Genomic DNA, 22,122 nt, shown 5'->3' with positions numbered 1-22,122 from the left:
CCATTTTCCCAAGAGGTAGAAGAGCCCCCGCCCTTCCTGGGTTGGGATGGCCTCTCTGGCTGACCCCCAAAGGTGCTTCCAACCTTGAGATGCTAGGCCACCTGCCCACCACCCTGCAGCCCTCATCCACCCCTATATACTTGAACCCAGAATGGTCCATCCAACTCATTTATTGGGCATCAGTTCAGGCCCTATGGAACAACTCCTCTAAGTCCCACACTGTTGTCTTCATCATAAGCTTGAATTGTCAAGACAGTATAAATTATATTCAGAGTTCTCTACGTAGGCAGGAAAGCCCTCACTACATTTTCCTGGAGCAAAACACTTTCATAAGACAATGATGTAACTATGATGATACAAAAAAAAATTCAGGGTCAGTGCCTTCTATTATAAAATGAAGCCATTTGGGAGCAGTATACCTACTGTACCTGGCTTTCCTCCTTCTAGGACTAAAATCCAAGTCGATGGCACCTTGCTTGTGCCCACCAACTCAGCCACCCTACCAACCCAACTTCGGTTATTTAAGTGGCGGCCTGCCTACCCACGTGAAAAAGAGGGTGGGATTGGATCCACATAGCCTAGTCCCAACATGGGCTTGCTGTGTGCTTTCTCGAGGCAGGCAGTCCGCCTCTGTTCTCTCTTCTGGGAAATGGGCACAATCTCTAATACACACAGTCAATATGAGGGTTCATGCCAGATAAGGGGCATGGCGTGTAGGAAAGCTCCATGAATGCATGGCCTTCTCCATTCTGGTGACTCTGAGAAGTGCCTAGCCAGAGTTCTCATGAGGCTTTAGACTCAGGAAGCTGTTAGAGCTTGTTGTAGATGTATGTGAAGATGCTGTATGTGAAGAGCTGATCCAGCACCTGCCTGGCATGTGGCGAGCCCTTCCCAAATGTCGGCAGTCATCATCAGTGCCTGGGTTGGTGGCATTACTTCAGGTGGTCTGTGCTCCGCAAGCTGAAAGCACAAAGTGCTGCCTGTGGGCCCACAGCTGGCCACCCCAGGTGACTTAGTGCACATGTGCTCTAGGCCTGAGATCGGCTTAGGCCATATCAGACAGTCAGCAGGAAATGGGACACTTGGGGCTGATTCAACCGTCCCCTCTCCTGAGGCCAAGCATACCACTCTCCCCATCAGTGTGGGTCCCTAAAATCAGTGTGTCGAATGAACACCTAAAGCCCTCCTCATCTTCCTGTAACGAACTGTGTTTATGTGACCAGGCAGCCTGCCCTACCTAGTGGCGCGGGGTCAATTCCCAAGTGCTTGGGGGCGGGGGGTGCTCTTTAGGGACATGGCTTTGCCATTGACCGCCATGTGGCTTAGGATGGCTATGTGAGCTTTGGGCTGACTCTTCACCTGGCAACTAAGGTCAAACAGAACATTGTGTCCCAGACAGCTGGGAGGGTGCTGGGAAAGACCAGATGGAGAATGCTACCTGTCTATCCCCCACAAAGCACCCGCCAGAGTGGAGAATGGATTCTGTCTCCTGGAGGGTGAGGTCCCTGGGCAAGTGTCAATCATTAGGGTGGCACTAATTCCCCTCTGGCTTCTGACCCAGGAATGCAAAGAGGGGTTAAGTGGACTGGGGAAGGGCCTGAAGCTTGTGCAGCAGCCCTGTGAATTGGGGAAACTTCTGCTTTAGTCAGAAAAGCAGAATAGATAGCTGCCCCCACCTACCATTTGACGTTTCCTAGACTGGATTTCACAGAGCACTGGCCTAGAGTTCAGGCACTTAGAATGGACAGGGCTGGCCCCTCTCTGTTAGACAACTGGCCACACCATGTGAAAATACTTGGTCAATGAAGAGAAGGCTTGAGAGGCTGCAGTAGTGGGACTGCAAGGTTAGTGAGAGACAGCACTGAGGAGAAGGGACCCTAGCATAACAGTGGGCCATTAAACTCAGGAGGGCCCAGGCCCGGGTAGTTCCTTACTGGAGAACAGAGAGCCTGTAGGTGAGTGTTGGGGCAGGGATGCAGCCAGCTGGCCTAAGCAGAGTCAGACCAAAGAACCCCACCTATAACGGCAATTTCAGAGCATTGGCCAGGCCAAAGAGAGCCTGGGCTGGGGAGGAGGCAGGGCGTGTCAGAGAAAGCACTGCAGAGGGTGGTGTGGCCAGCATGTAAAGGGCTGGCTGAAGGCAGAAGCTATGAGCCAAGGGGTATAGGTAGGTGCACGAACAACTGTGGTAGAGGCCTGGACCTTTCTGTAGGTTTCCCAAAGGACGGTGACCAGACTGGATGCAAAAAACAAAAAACAAAAACCAAAAAACATAGAAGCTGTGACTAGAAACAGTGAGAAAAAAAATGAAGCTCAGAAAAAAGGACTTCCTTCTTTAGGTTATGGTTCTGAGATGTGGGGTTGAAAAGACTCCAGTGCCAAAGTAATGGCTGACTTAAAATGAGCACTTGGTGGAAAGGCAGAGTCTGAGGGGCTCTGGGCAGGAGAATAAGCTGGAGGCAGCATGAGCCTCAGTGTCTCCAGCCTGGGTCCCTGCTGCTGTTCCTCACTGGCTCCCCCTCCCCCTGCCCCAATAATCCACTGCACACACCTGGGCTGAACCAGCCTTCCTGCCCCTCCTGCCTCTGGATCAGTTCTAGGCTCTGGGCTGGGCTTGCCAGCCCCCAAAGGTCCCAGTGGATCTACCCTTAGCTTTAGCCACACTGCTGGCGCCCATCCAGCATGCCCCATGCCATGCCCCTGGCTTCTCCCAGACACCAAGAAGGCTGCTATTCAAGATATCTTCTGGAAAGGCCTATGGTCCTCAGTTGCATTGGCCTGCTTTCCCTTGTGGAGTTTCCTCCCTGGGCTGTGAGTTCCTTGAGGGGTGGGATTGTAAAGAACTCATTTCTCAGCCCCAGGCCCAAGCAGGGTTTGACACATGCATTTACTCAACGAATGTCTATTGAAAGTGTTGATTTCATCTCTATCCTCATGGGGCTTACAATGTATGCAGACAAGTAGCCAATGTCATCAGAAGCTAACGAGTATATGTTCTTTTCTAAATGTACTCTTATATTAATCCATGTAGCCACAACAACCTACTATGAGTATCTTCTGTTATTTCTCTCAACTTAGAAATGAGGAAACTGAGGCCCAGAGAGGTGAAGCCATTTGCCCAAGAATACATAGCTAAGTAAATGGTGGAGCTCGAATCCTGACCTATTTGGGCTTGAGAACCCAAGATATCACCATTGGACAAAGTACCTCTCACATGCAATCAAAGAAAGAGCAGGTGCTATGAGTGAGAAGACAGGTGAGCTACTTACTGAAACAGGGAGACCAAGAAAGGTCTCCGGGTTATGTTTAAAGCAGAGACCTGAAGGAGGTATATGAGGAAGCCATGGTAAGAGAAAGGGAACAGTGCATGCAAAGAGAAGAAGCTGAAGCTTCTGAGGAAGTGAATTAAAGCTGGTATAGTGGGAAGGGAGAGCGAGGAGCCTGGTGTGGGGAGGCACGACTCTGGCCTAGGGCCAGTTTGCCAAGAAAAGCCACCAGGGGACAACATGGGCTCACCCTAAATGGATGAGTGAATAAATGCATTCTAGAAAGTTAGAAGAGAGAGCTATGGAAAGAGGGGTCAACACCCTTGAAGAATTGTTCATTCAGAACAGTCTCTGGCTATCGTTATCAAAGGCCACCTGAGGCATCTCGCCCCCTCCAGGGAGTCCAATGACCATCCCAGTGGGTGGGTGGGTAGACTCTGGCTGAGCCCCTGAGGGTGGCCAGGCTCAAGCACTGGTAACAGGAGCTAGGAAAGCTAGCAGCCTCAAGGCCTGGCAGGGGCCTGACAGGAAGCCATCTGAGATGCTAATCAGCCCAGTGGTTGGCGCTGGGTTGGGCTGGCCCAAGCTGTTGAACATGGCACAGAGGCTGAATGCTGGGCTCCACAGAGGCTGAATGCTGGGCTCCACAGAGGCCTTGGGTTGCACCAGAGGGTCCAGGAGTGTGGGGGTAGGAAGAGAAAGTATAGAGAAATTACGCTATTGACAAAGGCCCAGGGCATTGCCTATTGTCCCCAGGTGACCCCCGGGCTGGCTGTTTCTGGTGCTGGGCATAACAGAGAAGGGAGAATGTGGAGCATGCACCAGAATTCGAATCACCTCTGTGCACTTTTGAGGGAGCTGGGGTCCTAGGGAATTAGTCTGAGTGAGGCTCTGTCTGCATGGACTGTGTTGATCTAGAGTCCCCTGCTCCCAGATCTGCCTCATTCCCACTGTTCCCCAGCCCTTGACCCCATGCACCCACTTGAGTCTCCAGGTCTCTGCTTGTGACCCTCCCCATGCTCAGATAGCTACTCCAGTGACTCTCCCAACCCAACAACTAGAAAAGGCTAGCCAAGGTTACTTCTTTCAGGGTTGTGTGTCTTCTGCACTGAGTAGATGACCCCCACAAGCAGAAGTGGGGACTACCAGAGAAACCCATTAGACAGGTGGGTGCTGCCTGGGCTTTCCTTGCATGGATGGACCCTGAGCTGCCTTTTACTGGCTAGGGCTGCCTTTCTGACTTTCGGAGCCTCCACAGCCACTCTGGAGAATGGGAACAATGGTGTCTGCAGTGTGGGCAGGAAAGGGTAAATGGAATGGGAGCGCCAAGCAGGGACAGTCCCCTCAGTCCCACTCTGCAGACAGAGAGGGTTTCAATGGTGGTGAAAAGGTCCCATCTGGCCTGGACCGTGGTCTGGGTCTGATGTCAAGCAGAAGTGAGTCAGGACTTCCCTCCTCCTCTCTCATTTCTGGAGGTGAAAAGAGGAGAAACCAGTGACTGTTTCAAATTCCAAGCTGGCATTTGGATTCCTCAGCTGAGAGAGACACAGTCACATGTCTTGCCACATAACACCTTCATTTCAATCATTTTGAAGAAGATTTTCCCTTTTTTCCTTAGATAGCCAGAACAGTGAGAACTGCCAGGACACGTGAACATTCTTCTCCAAAGAAAATCTGAGCGTGCATAGGGCAGAGAGGTCAGAGCTGTGGCTTCTTTCCTAAACAAACCAGATCCTGAACCAGACCACCCACAGTGCCCATGGCCCCATGGCAAGGTCCAGTGTCGGAGAAGGAGAAAGGGTGCCTAGGAGAGTGGCTAAGCCACCTATGGCCCTAGGGCCAGGTGCCCGTAACCTCAGCACCTGATTTCCTCTCCGGGGCCCTGTGACAGTTCATGGACATGGTGTGTATGGAGCTCTGGGCTGGGCCTACTCCAGAGTAAGCACCTGGGAAGTACAGACCTCAACCACCAGGAAGGGTAGGTACCAGGTCTCAGAGAAGGTCCCACTGAGGGCAATAGAAATGAGCATCCAGAGGGCCCCTCCCAACCTCGCCTGGGTCTGCCTGCCAGGCCTCACTGTCCAGTCACCTACAAAGCTCATTTTCTTCATTAAATCAATTGTGGTGTCACCTGTTATTAGACAGCCCCTCCTGCCTGTCAGCTGACACCGGATCTCAAATTCAAGTGCCCACATGGCAGGGGGAAGTGAATGGGCTAGGGAGCCGTAGGGTACTGAAGGGCAGTGACTGACAGCTCACTCATTCATAGAGATGTGCTCAGAATGGACAGAGCACTGCTTTTTATGAGAACTGGAAATCTGACTCACTGTCATCCTTTCTCTCCCTGATCTAAATTTCACCTGAGTTCCTCTTTACCCATCAAAGCTCTTAGATGACCAGCCCAGAATTTCTCAAATCTCTTCTCTGCCTCTCTGCTTTTGCCATATCCATTGCCACCACCTCTATTGCTTACTAAATTTTTCTTTTTTTTCTTTTTTACGCCTACAGCACCAGGTCTTCCTAGGTGGTCACCCATTCAAGTACTAACCAGGCCCGACCCTGCTAAGCTTCCGAGATCAGACGAGATCGGGCATGTTCAGGGTGGCATGGCCGTAGACCTAAGTATTTCTTTAAATCAACTCATTAGTTTGATCAGAAAACATTATATGCTACCATAGGCTGACACTCAGGATCCCTTGTCACCCATAAAGCACACATTAAAAACAGATACATAACTAGAAACATTGTCTATAGGCTTATTTGTGTGCCATCTCAAATCCCCCTTAGACACCCCAGGAGGATCCAAGTAGCACGCTGCTTGGATCCTGGGCATTCCTCCCCTCGTAGGTTCTCAGACCAGCCTACCTGTTAGTACCATCTCCTAAGCCACAGGCTGGGGAGTTGGGGGCACTGGGCTTAGTGCCAGCCTCAGAATTCAGCTGTGGCCCTGCATGAGGCTCTCCTGCTTGGTCAGTGACTTTGGTGGAAAGGGACTCAGAGTCAACAAGGCAGTGCACGTGAAACAACCAGTGTGTGCATAACACATGGTAAACCGTAGTGTCACTATTGTAGTGAGGAATGGCACAATGGCACATCCTCCCACTGAGTTCTGTGGGAGGATGCCCTATAAACTCTATAGCTGCAGTTATAATCTGGCTGTCAGTGGGTCAGGTTTGGCCCCTAGAGATGCTTTAAAAAGAGTAAATCAGTTGCCAACGTTTAAAAATGTGGCCTGAATTCTCAGGGCAACATGTGGCCTTAGGTGAGCATGGGACATCCCTTCAGACAGGGTGTGGTCTCCAGACACCGTGGTGATCCCCATGTAGTTCCAGCTAGGCCACTCACCTATGCTGCCTGCCTGGCCCCAGTGGCATTCTAGTTTTCTGGGTCCATTCTAAAAGCTACAGAGCTACCTTGTCATATGTCTGAACTACAGCAGCCATTGATTGGTTGACCCTGATGGCTGTCTGGGGAGCTTGGAAGAATCCAGACTGCCTGCCACATCTTGGGGTGACACAGGAAGATGCCAGAGGAGGAGGAAACTGGGATGGGGCAGAGGCACTTGGAGCTGTGCCTCTGACAGCTGGTGCCCCTTCTCTAATTTCCGAGCTGTGAGGTTTGGAGAAGTCACTGTGGTAGGAGTAGTGTTCTTCCCTACGTTCTGTTGCTGCTATTGTAAGGGCAACGCTAGGCAGGCCCTGCACCATTCTGGCTTCTGTTGTTTCCCCTGTGAAACTGGATAGCAACACCACCCTCATCAGACCATGGGAAGAGGAGTAAGAAAAACCCCCAGTGTACTTGGTCCAGTTAGAGACTCAAAAATGCCACTGAAGGAGAATTGGAAGCTCTGCTCCACATGGCCACTCTCCAACCTGGAATGCATTCGCACAGGTGGGGGGCAATATAGCTGCCTCAGGGCCTGCTCTATTCCTTCTCCAGCAACTGGTGTGTATGTGTATGCGTGCATGGAGGTGTATACATGCCTGTGCACGCTGGGGGGAGACAGAGTGGGGATAATGACCTGGACAGGGTTGCTGTGAGGCCTACGTGAGTTAGCAAGGTCACATAGGCTGGGTCACGTGAGCTGGGCTGGGTCCTGAGCGTCCCCTCTGTCACTGTGTCTGGTCTGGTCTGCTTATTACTCTCTGTCCCTGAAGCCTGGACCCCAATCACCTCTGATGCTACACCTCATAAAATGGTCCATGAGATCTTCTGGAGGTCCCCTGGGCCTCTGCTGGACTCTTCACAGACCCACCATCCCCTGGACGGAACCCTAACCTCTTCAGGAGTCAAGGTGTCCTGGGTCCCCCACAGCCCAACCACCCTGGACAGAGGGAGTGCTCTCTCCTGAGCAGAGCTGAAGCTCCCTCTGCCTGGAACATCCTCCCGGAGGCCATCTCCCCCACCCTTCAAGTCTGAACTCAGTGCCACCTCCTCCAAGAAGGCCTCTTTCCTAGATAGGCCCAGCTGCTGTTTCTCTCTGTGTCCATAGACAGAGATGCCTGGCTCTCTTTCCTGGGACCTACCATTCTCATCAGAGACAAAACAGAAAAATGCTAGCCTGGGAGCAGGCATAAGCTTCCCAGCATTTCTGAAATATTTGAATAACTCACCTTCAAACTCAGGACATTAGATGTGCAATTCTGAATTTCTAGTTTATCTTGAAAAACCTATTCTCATTCCCATCCTGAAGCAGTGAGTTCTGTGGAAGGCTGCAGCTACCCCTTCATGGCCTGTGCTGAGCCTGAAACCACCAGCTACTCTCTATCACTGCCATGCACTGCTTCTTTTATAGGAGAAGTTCTCCTCTTTTGGGTCCCTTGCCCATCCTTGAAGGTACACGAGTTGGCAACCTGGCAGTAAAAGCATCTGAGCCTGAGCCCCAGCACCTCTGGTCCCAGGTCTGGCAAAAGGTCAGGAGAGGTGGACATCTGCCAAGTGCTGGCTAATGTCTGTTGGGCAGGGTTTAGTCCAGGCTGTGGCAGCCAGAAGGCACACACTGTTTCACTATTGTTCCCCCAGGGAATTAAGGGTAATAGCCAAGAGCTCAGGCTGAGCGTCCTGACTGCTAGAATACAAACCCTGGCTTGTGCACTGCTCACGTACAGTGTGGCTTCATATAAGAAGTCTGACTTTCCGCCACAGTCTCCTCATTTGAAAAATGTGGACAGCAACAGAGACCTGAGCAAGTTAATATATCGGAAAGCACTGAATAATAGTAATCATTTTTATTATTACTGCCCCTTCATGACCACCTATGTGTATCTACCATGTATCATTCATTTACCATGTCTTACACATATCTACTGAGTATTTACAATGCACCAGTCCCTGTTCCAGGTGTGGAGGATACAGCAGTGTATGGGTTAAGTTTGCAGGAGGGACAGACGTAAAACCAATAAATAAATGAAGGAGAAAATTTCTGAGAGTGATAAGTGCTGCAAAGGAAGTATAGCACAGTGACAGAGAGTGATGGAGCTGAGTCTGGGGCTGGAGGATGCTATTTTAGATGGGGTGGTCAGGGAGGCAGGTCTAAAGCCTCAAAGACAAGGAGGAGTTGTCTGCGACGATCTGAGCGGGAACACAAGAGGGGGCCTCGCTCAGGACCTCCCTGGGACAGGAAGGAAGCTGGTGTGGCTGGGGGAGGGTATTGGGAGGGCAAGGCTGTGCAAACCTCATCCTCGCCATCCACAGTGGTCTGTCTCTCAGGGAGACAGCAAGTGGAGGCTCTATCTGGACCCCTCTGCCAGTTTCTTTTGAGTGCAGCTAGGACTTTGATTAAATGTGTTTCTAGCACAAGGCTGGGGTGGGCAGTGGAGAAACAGGAGGAAGATGGGTACATGTTATCTTTTCTTCTCTCTCTCTCTCTCTCTTTTCTCTTTTTTCAGGTTCATCCTAGTACAGTTGTGAGGATATGGAGAGAGAAAGGACAAGAGTTGAGAGTGGCAGGAATTTATGAGCTCAGAGTGCAGCCTGCCTTTGGTGAGGGTGAAGGAAAGGGGCTCCTTTTGCCAAAACAATATTCGATTTTTTTAAAGGCAGCTACAAAGCCATGATTAAGCTCAGGGCCCTAAAACAAGCCTATAAAATTGAAAAATATTTATCTGGAAGGGTGGCAAGTCCAATAAAAGTTTTATGAATGTTTTACAACTGCCCTGTTAGGAAGCTGGCCTCTCACTCACCTCCCTCCTGTGAAAAAAAAAAACAATACACATACAAACACACACACTCACTGGCACATACATACTCACACGTGTGGACACATACAGACTCAGACATACCTGCAGAGACATACAGGCCACACAAGCTCCTGCTGGTATCACATTCTCTCAGGTGGGCACAGGGCTGCTGGGAGAGGATTGGAGGCAGTACTATCTCTCTCTGAGCCTGACAAGTCTGGAGGGACCTGTACCCCACAGCTCAGCCAAGACTGCCAGCGTCTCAGCTCTGGGCATGCTGCCTCCTCCTTTGCCATGTGTTCTGGCTCTTGGCTATAGTGTCTGCCCTCGGCAGGCACAGGCCCCAGGCCCTCCTGTTGTCTCTGTGTTCATAGCAGGCTAGCTAGCACCCCACTGTCCCAGGAGAGTCGCCTCAAGGTCCAGGAGTTTAAAGGAGGCTTTCTGATTTGAGGCCTTAGATTCCTCTCCTCTAGCCGTCCAGAGGGCCTACTGAGAGGCCAGATTTTCAGGGGCTTTATTCTTCATAATGACTCAGGAGAGTGTTAGGACTCCCATTTTAGAGAGCAAGAAACTGAGACTCAAGAGCCTTGCCTAAGGTCATCCAGGAAGTGGTCTCACTTCCTGTCCCGAGGTTGTAGACAAAGTCTAACACTAGGCCCAGGTATGAGTTAGCTCTGCTGACCTCTCCCACTGTTCTCCACTACCCCTGGGCCGAGCCACAGGCCTTCCTGTCCTTTTCAGTGCCTCAAGGCCTTTCCACAGACTTCTCCTGGCCACCCGAGTGAGCTAGCTACAACTTTGTTTCCTAAAAAGTGCTCTAGGTTCCATTAAGGCCTCATGAAGCTGCCCTCTCTCTGTAATACCTGCCCTTCTCCTCCATGGTGCCTATCTACCCAGAAGCATGTGCTATTGTGAGACTATCTTGACTATCCCTTTTGTGGAGCTCCGGGAGGGCAGAGACTGAGCAATTTTTCTTGCCATTGAGTCCCCAGCCGCAAAGGTATAGCACAGGGGAGGTGAATAACACGCGAATGAGCAAGCAAGAAGCTCCAGAGTCTGGAGGTGCAAGTGGCTTCTCCAAGGTCCCCACTGGTTCTGGGCTGGTTTCTAAAGGTGAAGACTAACATTACACAGGCTGCTAGAATTCAGTCTTGCCTTGCCAGAAGCTTACCTTTGCCTCAGAGATCAAATCATCTACTGCTTGGGGCAAGGCCCAGATCCAGAGGCCAGTTTCCAGCAACCAGCAATTCCCTTTCTAACAACAGTAAGGACTAGCACTCGGGCGGAAGACCAACTACACACCAGGCACTCGCCAGGTGCCTCCAGGTCCCAGCTCACTTCATGAACTTCACAGTCCCCTTCTAGAAGGTAATGCGACAGACTCCAGATATGTGAAATGATCAGAAGTGGTGGTGGTGGTGGGTGGGGGGAGGGGCATCAGGGGGTAGCACTGCTCAGGAAAGGTCCATTCAAACCCACAGTTGTCTGACTCCAAGTCACAGATGGAAATGGCCTCTAGCAGAAACCGGACAGAGCAAATTGGGAGCCCAATTTACGATTAAATACCCAGGTTTCCCTTCACCCCTGGCAAGAGCAAATGACAACCCCCAGCTCTACTCTGCAGCAGAGGCTGGAAAGATTCCTGCAAAGGCCAGATATGTAGGGCTAATCCTGGGCCTCCAAGAAACCAGGTGAGCACAAGCTTCTAGGGAGAAAGCTGTTCTGGAAATCTGGCAATGGCACCCCACTTTTGGCAAGAAATGGTAAATGTGATAAGGTAGGGGTTGGTGGGCTGGCAGATGTGTAAATGGGCACTGCCATCTGGCCAGTCCTTGTTTTGCTTGTAGACACTCACATTCTAGGGCCAACTACGTTCCCAGTACCTACCTAAAGAAATGCTCTGACACTGCTCTGCAGAGGAAAAAGTGGAAACCCATCTGTCCTCAGTAAGGTAACAGATGTACAAACTGGTACATGCAGACCATGGGATAACACGTAGCAGTCAAATGAGTCAACTAGAACTGTTGCATGGAACAGCAAATTCTGAAATGAAAACAGCAAGTGTTCTAAAATACTTGGTTCAGAGTGAGACCAAGTATGTAAAAACTTAATACCCATAAACCATCAGTACGGTTTGGGATGCAATCTTATGTAGGGAGAACACAAAGATGAGATGAGGCACCAGGCCCCCGACTTAGGGGAGGAGGTGTTACCTCCAAGGAATTGGGGCAAAGGTGGGAGCTTCTACTTTCATCAGTAACATTCTAATTCTTAAAAAAAAAAAAAGACAAAAGAGGTGTGTGTGTGTGTGTGATTTGAAAGCGTGTCAGAATACTCATATCTGTTTGACCTTGCTGGTGTCAGAAAATGGTATTCTGTTCTGTATGGCCAAAGTTTTTTCATGGTTAAAAGCCTTTTTTTTTTTTTTTTAAAAGAAAATCAAGTACTGATTGAAAGGAGAAAAGGTGTAGGGGACACAAGATGTAGGTCACCAGCTGTGCTCTGGGAAGTCTCTGCCTAGGCATTTGCATGCTCGGGGCCTCAGTTTCTCCCTCTGTCCACTGGGGATAATGATGTCAGTCTGGCAGCTGTCATGAGAGCTGGCTTTGCTTAGGTGAGCCTGGCACCTGAAATGTCTGTGACTGAGAATCTGACTGGTTAGGCCAGTTACCCTCCTTGTTCCTTATACACACTGGCCTATGAAGTACAAAAAGCCAGAGACTCACTCACAGGATACCTGGGGAAATAATGCAGCATCGAAGTGTTGTGACAGGGAAGCAGTGGGTACCATGGGGGCAGTTGACAGGGCTAAATCTCAGCTAGGGTCAAGGAAAGGCTCCTGAAGGAAGCTATGATCCCAAAGAAGATATTTCCTTAGTCTTAAGTTTCTCTTTTGTTCGCAGACTTCCTTATAAATAAGTCTCAGGCCAGGGGCCTATATTGGCTGCCAGGGCACATACCCCAAGGTAGCTTCTTCCTGGGGGCCCTGTTCTTACTGTGGCCACAGTGAAAAAGCCCTGGCACTGCCCCATGTGGATGACATGGGACCATGCTCATGGCGAGTATGGCCAACAGATGGTTACTGTCCACTGCGCTGTTTACATTAATTGCAGATATTTTTAACGTATTGTGTTACTCCATCCATCTCTGTGAACGGTCTGTCTTGTAAAATTCTTTTAATGATGCTATTTTTTCTTGCCTATCTTCATCATCTACAATTATTTATAATATCATTGTCTTTGTTTCAAACACTGGGTATAAACATTGTTGTAACAGTTCTTCGATGGGGTTCATAGAATTTTTACAATTGCTTTGAAATGCTTCAATGGCCAAAGGGGGAGGAGATCGGTCATTTGTTTAGGATAAAAAAGACATCGCAAAGTGCTCTCTGCTCTTGGTGAAAGGTCCTCCTCTGTCAAGATGGCTTCTAAGAGAGGCTGACCTTGTCAGGGGCAGTCCCTCCCAAAAGGCCCAGGCAGCCCTTCGGGGTGGGGGGTTGGCAGCAGCTAGCTGGCTGCTGGATTAGGTTACAGAGCTGCCTTCCCCACAGACGCTGGGGCAAGATCCACAAAGGCCACTGTCGGGGTAAGATGCTAGTGAGAAAGACAAATGGTTTGTTTTCATTTTTACTGGGATTTTCTGAAACCTCAACTTTTACCTCTCACCTCTCTTCAACTTTCTTTTATCCCAACTCTGTTTTCCAGAGTATCCTTGGCTGCTGGCCTGCTGTGTGGGACAGAACCCAGTGGAATGCCCATGACAGCCTGGGGAGAGTCTACCCTCACCGCGAGGTCACTGGGGGTTGTCCACAGTCATCCCCAACAAAGCTGGCTTCAGTCCTCTCTGTCCAGGGATAGCCAGCTTACTGAAGAAGTCAACTGCTTGAATAGGGCCAGCATGCTATTGGGCCAGCAGCTAGCCTGGGGTTTAGGGGTCAGAAAGAGGACTGCCTGAGTCTCCTTGCCCCCGCACCTGCTTTCCTGTGCTCCTTGTGAATTCTCAGGGGCTCCCACAGGCAGTTCGCTAGCCTCCCTGGACTACCAGGACCATCATCCTCAAACACACCTCAGGTCCTGGCCAACTCAGCCTCAATACTCTCAGTGACTCCCCAGTGCCTGGGGTACATAGAAGCAGCATGGTCCCTGTCCTTAGAGGACTCACAGGTAGTCCTTGAGTCTAGTAAAGGGTGATTTGTCCTTTCAGGCTCTGGGAAGCCCTCCAATCCTCAGCTTCCTCCCACAGTGTCTCAGATGGACCTCCTCCATGGCCCTGGCCAGAGGCGGGTGACAGAGCTGCCTACTTGTGACACAGTTGTCCCTACCTGGGGACTGAGTGGCTGAGGACAGGCCTTGAGTCTGAGCTCTGGGTTCAGGACTCAGCATGGAGCAGAGGGATTTACACTGAATGGAAGAGAGAATGTCTCAAATGCCTTTGGACTGGAGCTGTGGATACCAAGATAGATAAAGGGCTGTCTTGGTAGCAGTGCCTCCTGGTTGCACACGGCTTAGGGAGACAGAGTTTATACCCTGGGGATCTGAAAGTCAGAATCCAAGAGGTACTCAGGGTGGGAGCTCGAGGTGGAGAATTATGGCAGGCAACTATAAACACACTAGGCTGTGCACTGCACCCTCTTCTCCATATATCTGCTTCCTCTAAGTCTCTTTAAAGAAGCTTGGATATGGCAAAACGATTGACCTCACTAGTTACCAAAGAAATGCAAATAAAAACATCAAGATGCCATGTTCCATGTATCAACTTAGCCAGGATAAATAACATGGTGGAAAATAGATACCTTCAGGCAGTGCTAATGGGAGTATGAAATGACATGATACTTTTGGAAATCACTTCCCCAGGAGCTTACAAGAACTTTTTAAATGTTTATAGTATTTTATTTTTAAAAAATCAGAATAATTCAACTTTTGATAATCCATCTTAAGAAAAATACCCTATATTTAGATAGAGATTTATACACAAAGATGTTTCCAGCAATGTTATTTACGATAGAGAAGTTGGAAACACCTAAACATGCAACAGTTGCCTAAGTGACTCATGGCACTTCATTGGGGGATGACTGCGACACAGCTAAGACTTTATGTACCTGTTGTGTGTCACATACTGTGCTAGTGTGTAGGTGCCTTTACATCTCACTGCATATTTAGATCTCACAGACCCCATGCAGGGCAAAACATAATCCCCATTCTACAGATAAGGAACTGAGCTCTGGAGGAGTTTACTCACTCACCCAAGGTTATTGACTTGGTAAGCAATGGGGCTGGGGTTTGAACCAAGCTCTGTCTGAGGCTGGAGCCCAAGCTCTTAAGCACTGCACATTCAATCTCTCCTGAAGACTACAACGTAAACCAGAAAAAGAGAAAAGAAAAAGCTTGCATAATTACAGTAATTGAAAAGAGAATCAAACTCAAAATTGTATACATCATAACTTCTTAATTACATAATAAGAAGCCTTTGCAGAGAAAAAAAACAGAAGAAATCAATTAGAAATATTAATGATAGGACTATGGGAAACTTTTTTCCTTCTTTTTATTTTTCTATAACATGCAAATTTCACTGAATGAGATTACTATTACTTTTAGGTTATAAAGAAGGTTTGTGATTTTTTTCAAATCACATAAAACATCTCATTTGGAAGCAGATACAGTATCAAGCCTTGACCCTTGTGTGGGAGGGGTGCCCCTGCTGGGACAGGAAGAGGCTTTCTTTCCCCAAGTGACAGTGAACAATTGTTAGCCTGTATGGTGAGGGTCCCACCAAACCCTTGGGTGCAGAACAATAACCTGTTCCTGCCACAAGTTCTAAGCAGAATTCTCCCCTATTTTCCAAGAGTCATGACTATTGCTCACTCTGCTGAGACTTCTGAGGCCTGGTAAGGCCACTGGCAAATTCTAACATCCTTACTGCTTTTGACCTCACATATTGGTGGACCAGGCCTAACGAACAACTTTATCCTTGCCATTAGACTAGTCACTAGTGATCAGGAAAAGGGAAGGTTTGTTAATAGCTGAAGGGATAGGGGCCCTTCCTAACCCACCATGCATGTACCATGGGGCTTCCTACAAAGGGCCCTGGGGACATAGGGAGACTCAGCTGGGGCACTCAGCTTCACCTCTGGGAGAGGTGCCCAGGAAGACTGGTGAGAGGCCACAGCAGTCTAAAAGTTTCAGGGAAAGAGGCCAGCCCAGGATGCTAAGGGGGGCACTGTGGAGGGTACTTCCCACGGTCTTGAGGCTGAGCGGAAATTAGGGGTGAAGTGAGAACGGCGGCATGATCACTGGGCATGCCTGCTAGCAGCAAACACCTGTCACTTCTGCTACTTCTTGCAACAGCCTCTTGCTTTCCATGGGCAACAGAAGTTAAAGCACGGTCCACCTTCGGGGCCAGGAGCAGCCATGACCCAGGCTGGCTGGTACATGCTCCCAGCCACAGTGCTTGTTTGGGGATGGACAAGGGGCTCTGGCACTTTGGTGGTACTGAGAGAGAGAAGTCTCTACTAGACTTGCAGCTGAGAAGACCATCCAAAGGAGAACTTGGTTGGGGGCAGCTACCAGAGGAGGGCAGGGCTGAGCCTGGAGGACAGTGGCTAAAGCCTTGGAATCTAAGAGCTAAGCCCTGCCTAGACACAGAACCACTGCTAGACTTTTTCAGGTATGTAGATCAACTGAATTAAGGCTTCAGTAGTCCATTCCTCAATCCCATCTAGCTTAATGTGATGGTCTGGAGCATCGCAGGGGTATGCTTATACACATGGCATGGCAGGAGGCAGATGGGGTCAGAGGACCAGAGGTGGCATCTGAGCAGAGCCCAGAGGATCCAGCAAAAACAGCAGAAGGAAGGACAGCTACATGGGCCCATGTAGGGCTCGGGGGCAGCATGTGGGCCAGAAAGTAGGAGTGGCAGAGCAGGCAGGTGGGAAGGAGCTGAATGTTACCTAATGAGCCCGGACCCCACTCCAGACAAGACGAGACAGTCACAGCAGCCTCCACAACAAGCTGGTGTATGCCCACCGTGAGGGGGATTGTAGGCCAGGAGTTAGTAAAGCAGGGGCTGTGAAGGCAACCAGAAGTATGTGCTCACCTAATAGTCAGGTGCTGGCAAAAGTCATCTGAGAGTCAAGACATTGACCGGTCCCCAGAGACACAGACATAAACTTCAGGTCTTACTCTGTGCTTCATTCCCAAGTGACAGCCTGCAGTTCCCATGCACAGGAAGGGAAAGAAACTCACATTTACTGAACATTTACAAGGATCTAGGCACTTTACATACATTTTCTCACTTTTCTATCTCAATCCTGAAGGCAAGGAATGTTCCCTTTTTTCATATAAGAAAACTGAATTCCAGGGCATTCTTGTAACTACTCCAGTGGTAGGGTCGAGCCAGAACAGGAACTTCTGGAATTTGTGTTGGGCCCTGAGCTCAGGTCATGCAGAGCAGATGCACAAGGGAGTGAACTTTCAGAGATGGGGAACAGAGGTGTAAGAGCGAGGACCCTGCAGCCAGACAGCCTGGGTTCTAATCTCAGTGTTGGGACTCAACAGTTGTGTGACTTTGGGCATATTCCTTTGTGCTTCTATTTCCTCAACTGTAAAATGGCAATTCCAATAACTGTAATGGTGATAGCATCTTCTGTCAGGTTTATTGTGAAAATTAAATGACATTATTATGTGTAAAATATAGACTAGTACATGGCACATAGTAATAAAATATAATCTTTTTTCATACTTTAAAAAAAATTTCTAACTGATCATCAAGTCACGAACATTGAAGAAACTCACATTGTTTTGGCCACCTTTGTCATGCCTTTATTCATGTGTATTTATTGAGCCCCTACTACTGCCAGGAACTGGGGTGGGGTCTCCAAGTCTCCCTCTCAGCTGCAGATGAAATTATAAGAATCTACGTGAGAGTAAGGAAGTGTCTACTGATGGAATGGTTCAAATTGAAAGCCTGATGCATGAAAAAGTCACGTGAAAGTTCAAAGATGACTCTGTGAGCTGAGTGACTGTAACGGAAGACCCAGCATGAGCTGGCTGTGCAGTGTGCCATGACTTAAAGACTCACATAAACAACGTTGTCACTGACTAAATGTCTTCTCAGCATCAAACTCTGGGCTAAGCACTTCACACATGGGTTCAAGCTGTTCTCTCAACAATGTTATAAAGAGTTAGTACTGGCCTTTTCCTTCTACAGACCAGACTAAAGCCCAGAGAGGCAGAGTTACTGCTCCAGGTATCACAGCTGTTAATGTAGATTTAAACTCTCACTGCTGACCCTGAGCTGTTTCTGCACATACCAAGCAATACCTGAAAAAGTCCTGCAAGGAGATGTGACCCAAAGTCCACTGAGGTATCACTGGAGTGAGGAGATTGTGGGTGATATTTCCCCCCAGATTTTAAAGCTTTCTTTCTAATATAATTATGCAACTTTCATGAGTCAGAAATAGTTTAAGATAAACACACGACACCAGGATCTTTCTGGTTACCCCCCATCCAGAAGTGACCTACCCCACAGATGGGCGGCTGAATGGATAGCCAATAGTCAAGACACACCACCCTGCCAGGAAAGCTCCCTAGAAATGTACAAGTAGTGACCCTGACTGCTGAGCCTTACATAAAGAAATACTAGACCACAAGAACCCTAGCTAGAAGCAATGGTCTCTAACTTACCAGTAGGCAGCAGCAAGCAGTACACTCAGCTCAGGGCCAGTCCCCTTACAGGCCAAGGGTGGCTCCCAGAGGACAGAAACTGCCTGAGCAAGACAATAGCCACCTGTAACTCACCAAGTGCCATCTAAACTCAGCTGGGTCGGAAAGAAGGCCCCGGGGGAGGATGAGGGCAAGAGCAAGGTGAGCCCAGAGCCCACGTGTTGAAGTGCCAGGTTCTCTCGACTGCCCAAACCTACCTGGCTCCACGTCTCCTGGAATTCTACAATCCACTGGGGTTTTGCAGTTAAAGTGGGGTCCAAACCCACATCCTCTTCCACTGCCCAGCGATGTGACCTAAGCAGGGCCTCGCTGAGACATCTGTACAATGTAGACCACATGAGCCTTTGGTTACGAAATTCTCAGCCTGGGGTGGTTCTATATTGGCTCCTATTAGTGTAGTGACCAGTGTTATTGTTGTTATTATCACTGCCCCACCCCCCCACCGTCCGATCTCCCTTGGCATACCCGCTCACTAGAAGGAGGCCAGGGGAAGCTCAGAGGCTAGATGGAACAGAACTGAGATCAGTATCAGCTGCAAACCCTAGGTGAGCACTGACCTCGCCAGGCACAATTCTAGGCACCTGAATAGACAACTTGTTTCATCCCCACCATGGTCTCTCCCAGGAGGGCTGCTGTGCGGTGTGGCCCTGAAGTCAGGGTAAAACCTGGGATGAGTGATTTAATGTCTGGATAGTTCCCAACTTGGAGGGCTGTTGTGATGCTTCATCCTCACCCCTCCATAAACTGTATAATGTCATCTATGGAAGACACTGAAGACAGAGTCTGGCGCACAGCAAGGGCTGAACACTGGCCAGCAGCAGAGGCTGAAACAGTCCACGCTGGACCTTGCCCAACTGTCTCAGGCTCTCCTGAGCTCCAGCATTTGGGTGAAGAGAGATTTTTCTTTGGCCAGCTACACCCCGTTGTTAATAACTATACCTACCAAGGCTCACTGAATACGTATGAAATGCTTCTGTTAATGAGGTGAATTCAAAGTGTGGGAGAACCAATGCATGAGAGGTTCTTGTTCCTTGCACAAATGTCTTTGACAGCCTTGAGGTTTTGGGGCACATGACCAGCTGCAGTCCAGGGCACTGGGTATTAAGACATGAGAGCTGGCAGAACTGCCCAAGTCAACATCATTCCATAAGAGGATGTAGGGCCAGCTCTGGTTTCTGGGACTTTCTTTCAGGTATTTAAGACTGTTGGACGATTGCTGATCAAGGCTTTCTGGAGAGACAATACTTAGCCAATCACAAGAGTTTCACTTACCACTGCTTTAAACATTAAAACAAATACTCAGTTTACTCTGATGACTTTATTTAGGCAGTGTGAATCAAATGAAAAATACGAACTTTCCCTAAAACCAGAAGCTGGTAAAAAATTAGAAAGTTTTAGGGATTGCTAAACAGAGAGAAATATTTCTCAAAGAAGTTTCACTCAATTTGTCAAGAGTCCAGGGACAGGTATTGTGTTTCCTAGCACATGTTAGGCTGGAAAAAGCCCCTCCCTCCTTTTAAGGCTGCTGGGTCCAGATTTCAGGGGCCTCCCACCACTCCAGTGCCCAGAGAACATCCCAAAAGACGAGGCCTCAAGGATGAAGTAAGGCACAGCGCTGTGCATCACCTGTGCTTAGGCAGTGCAGGCGCTTGGTCTGAATGGGTTGTGTGACCTGAGGCTTCCCTGGGACCTGCCCTGCTCAGGTGCCACAGGGCACCCAGAGGAGGCTTGAGGTGGAGGCTATTCAAGATGCTCCCTCCTCACCCCTCCTTTTACTGCATCCCATAGGCACTGAGTCACTGCAGCCCTCCCATCCTACCCCTGGCCTGCTCTCCACATGTCTACTGTCCCAGCCTTGGGGCCTTCAGTCTTGTCCCCTCCTATTGGCTGCCAGGGAGAGCTTTCTAACTGTATGTCCTTCCTTGCATACCACTCACCATGGTTCCTACCCTCTACTTAGGCTGGTGGTCCTCAATTGGGGCGATTTTGTTCTCCAGGGAAATGTCCAGAGAAGTCTTCTGTTGTCACAATGGGAGGGGGGCAGAGAGAGATTTGTTACTGGCACCAGTGAGCAGAGGCCAGGTATGCTACTAACCATCCTGCAGTGCACAGGACAGTCCCTACCACAGGGAATGACCCAGGCTCAAATGTTAGTTGTGCAGAGCTGAGGAACCCTGACCTGACAAAGGTTAGATGCCAAGAGTGGGGTTCAGGGCCTCAGGCTTGGAATTGAAAGTGAATAGTGGGAGGATCCCCAGGGGGCTCAACTATGGTTTTTCCATGTAAGACTGTTTAGAAAAAAAAAGTTCCATTCCTTTAAAAAAACGGTTCCAAAACAACCATTTTAAACACGACAAACTAAATGAGTTAGTAACATATGAAACACTCAAAATGTCTTACACATTACAACCAGCAATGAATATGCCACACTCTTTATAGCCTCTGTGCGGTAGCATGCTCTGTTCCCTCTGTCCTGAATGCTTTTCTTCCCTTTCTCTACCTGAGAAAAGCCCCTCAACTTCAAAGCCAGCTCAGGCCTTACTGTGCCCCACTCCACTCTGGAAAGGAGTGGTCACTCCATTTGCCCTGTCCCCACGGCTGTAGGGCACAACCATAGTGTTTGTCGCTTTCTGTAGTCATCACTAATAGACTGGTGCCCCCTTGCGGAGGGGCAGAAATCAATTTTCTATGTGTTCGGGTCTGACTGGAGCAAGGAGGGGCAGAAAGACAGACGGACAAACGAAGAGGGGGAGAGAGAGGACTCCAAAGGCTTTGGGAAGTAGCAACTTCTTCCTCCATAGGCCCTGGCCTGTGGACACCCCTTGATCAGGCCCCATAGAGCCAGCTCTGCCTCATTACTGCCAGACCAGAGCTTTAACCTTGACTTCCAAAGGGACCTCCTAAAAGCCCTCCTCCAAACAGGCTACAGAGGCCTCAGGAGTGGGCACAATTGCTGAGCGGGGGGCCCTACTTTCCTTCTACATCAGCCATCTCTGGGCCACATGCTATCTTTGTCTCCTCTTTAGCCCTCTTAACAACCTCCTTAACCAGTGACCCAACCTATATCACCCACAATGGGCAATTGGATGTCACATGCATCTTGAGTGAAGCACTAAGAAAGGCACAAGATGGCCTTTGTGGGGTTCATTCTACATATGCACACCAGAACCTAGTCATGAAACACCAGACAGACCCCAAGAGTGCATTTGGGAAACAATGATCTAAAATACAAAAACATCAGTATCAATGAAACTAAGAGACATGACAACAAAGCACGGGGTATGATTCTTCACTGAATCCTCTATCAGGAAAATGGGTTTTGAAAGACATTATTGGGACAATTGGGAAAATCAGAAAATGGACTGTATCTTAGGTACTATTGCGTCGATGTTAAATTTCTCAAGTAATAATCATATGGTGGTCATAGGGGAGAATGCTCTAGTCCTTAGGGGCACATGCTGAAGTACACAGGTGTTGCTGAGTTCCAATGCTAGCATTCAAATGGTTCAGCACACACACAGAAAGCAAATGTGACAAAATATTAACAATTGTGAAATCTAAAGGAATGAGTGTTCAATAAACTATTATTTCAGTGTTTCTATATGTTTGAAGTTATTCAGAAAGTTGGGAGGAAAAACCCTCAAAATAACTCATCTTATAGATGAGGAAACAAAGGCTCAGAAAGGTTAAAATTCTAGCCAGGATTCCAACTCAGGTCTGGCTGACTCCAAAGCTCTTATTCTTTGAAAGTACCCTGCTTCTAACCTCCCAGAGTGGGCAGAAAAGGCTGAGCAGACACAACCGTACCCCTGCCAACATCTTTCAGTAAAAGTCATTTTGGTCCTCCTGGCAGGGGCTACTCTTGAGGCAGTCAGCTAAGAACTCTGAAATCCCAAGGACAAGTTGTCCAAGAATCCTTTCCAAACTGAGTCTATAGTTACAATTGGGTGGGTGGGT

The 22,122-nt window shown here is 49.0% G+C and overlaps 1 protein-coding gene and 1 non-coding gene across 5 annotated transcripts in view; both read right to left on the bottom strand.

The window, feature by feature from the left end:
- The window catches only part of EEFSEC (eukaryotic elongation factor, selenocysteine-tRNA specific), a 242,151-nt gene that overhangs the window by 15,430 nt on the left and 204,599 nt on the right, over positions 1-22,122 (bottom strand). The gene's annotated exons all lie outside the window — the stretch shown is intronic.
- On the bottom strand, positions 5,766-5,884 carry LOC120612173 (5S ribosomal RNA). Its single transcript, XR_005655370.1, has one exon. It is a non-coding gene; the product is annotated as a 5S ribosomal RNA (ribosomal RNA).

The sequence above is a fragment of the Pteropus medius genome, unplaced genomic scaffold, assembly GCF_902729225.1.
Source record: "Pteropus medius unplaced genomic scaffold, Ma_sr-lr_union100, whole genome shotgun sequence".
Classification (NCBI taxonomy): domain Eukaryota; kingdom Metazoa; phylum Chordata; class Mammalia; order Chiroptera; family Pteropodidae; genus Pteropus; species Pteropus medius.
This window is presented reverse-complemented; position numbering and strand designations above follow the sequence as displayed.